This window comes from Numida meleagris, chromosome 3, assembly GCF_002078875.1.
Source record: "Numida meleagris isolate 19003 breed g44 Domestic line chromosome 3, NumMel1.0, whole genome shotgun sequence".
In the NCBI taxonomy this organism is placed as follows: domain Eukaryota; kingdom Metazoa; phylum Chordata; class Aves; order Galliformes; family Numididae; genus Numida; species Numida meleagris.
In genome coordinates, this window is record NC_034411.1 from 61,975,430 (window position 1) to 61,976,808 (window position 1,379).

At 43.2% G+C, this 1,379-nt stretch overlaps 1 long non-coding RNA gene across 1 annotated transcript in view; it reads left to right on the forward strand.

Moving 5' to 3' along the window:
* Window positions 1-293, forward strand: part of LOC110396975 — a 1,048-nt gene extending 755 nt beyond the window's left edge. Inside the window, exon 2 of the long non-coding RNA XR_002437423.1 lies at window positions 82-293. This is a non-coding gene — a long non-coding RNA (uncharacterized LOC110396975). The remainder of the gene's footprint in view (window positions 1-81) is intronic.

Genomic DNA, 1,379 nt, shown 5'->3' on the forward strand with positions numbered 1-1,379 from the left:
CTGGGTTCCCTCGTTCCTTCGGGTGGCGGAGTTGGAGCCGGTCGGGTCTAACGGTGCCTGCCTTCCTTCCCTCCTTTTCAGGAGCCGCCTCAGAAGACGGAGGGAGCCGCGTGTGGAACCGGGAGGCAGGAATGCGCAGGAAGAGGAAGCAGTAGACTGTCACTTTTATAGGATTTCCTACAGTGTTTTGCAGATCTGTAATGTTTCCTAGAAATATTATTTCTTGGTAATTCACCAGAATCATGTAGATCACTTGGTAGTAAAAGTTATTTCGTCTTGTCTGTGTCTGAAACTACTCTTGTAGATCTTATGCGCTTATTATTACTTGGTCTTATTTGTGCTAATGCTCCTTTTTTTCTGGAGTTTTTCTCTCTGAGTCTTTTCATTTTTGTTTAAGGTTGGGGGAGCCTTTCAGTCTTTTTAGATCTGAGTATTGTGGTGGCTTTTTTTTTCTTTTTTTTTCTGGTGATGTAGCTTGTTCTAGGGTTGGGCTCTTCTGCAAATCTGAGTTCATGTCCTGTGTAAAGCAGGTTTAGATTGAGGCTTTCTGAGCAGAATGTGATTTCCCTCCTTGCAGGAATGCTTTTTTTGTACTCTCCTGGTTGGTGCTTGCAGGAATGTTATTCAAATGATGGCTCTTTCTTTGGCTTTGGTTTCTTTGAATGTGGCCTGCTCATGGATGAGTGTGTGTGCTTCATCCCAAACATCTGTGAGGGAGGATTTATCTGCTGTTGGTTTATTCCACCTATTCCTTTTATAAACCTGTTTCTATTGGCCATTCTGTGGGGTGTTGCTCTGTTTGGTTTATCTGATGATTTTGATTCTCAGACGTGTTGTGGTTTACCTCTACAGGTAATTAAGTATCACACTATTGTTCTCTCTTTCTCCCCCATTCCTCTGGGAGAGGGGAGACAATGGTTTAAAAAAAAAAAAAATTAAGTACAACTCGTGGGTTGCGATAAAAACTCTTCTCTAAGATAGAGAAATAGAGGATGGAAAACCAGAGTAATAGTTATGGCAGATATTTGTATACATTTAATAAGTTCACCTACTGCCTCATGCCTAGTATCTCCAACTCTCCTTCCACACCATGTCGTATGAGTCACCAGGTGTCATGCTGATCTTGTGACACTGGAGCATCTTGATGTCATGTTGCTCCTCCCTGTAATCCTGTGGACTCAAAGAGACTCAAGGGGAGAGTACTGATGTTTCGGAGGTTCAAGAAGGGATGAGTCTGTGTTCCACCGCAAGATACAGGCAGTGTTCCTGTCCTGGGTCAACACTTTGGCTTGCACTGGGGCTGTCTGTACCATACCCTTTGGCCCGCTATCTGAGGCTAAACTATAATATACACTATAACTATAGTGGGTACTAAAGGG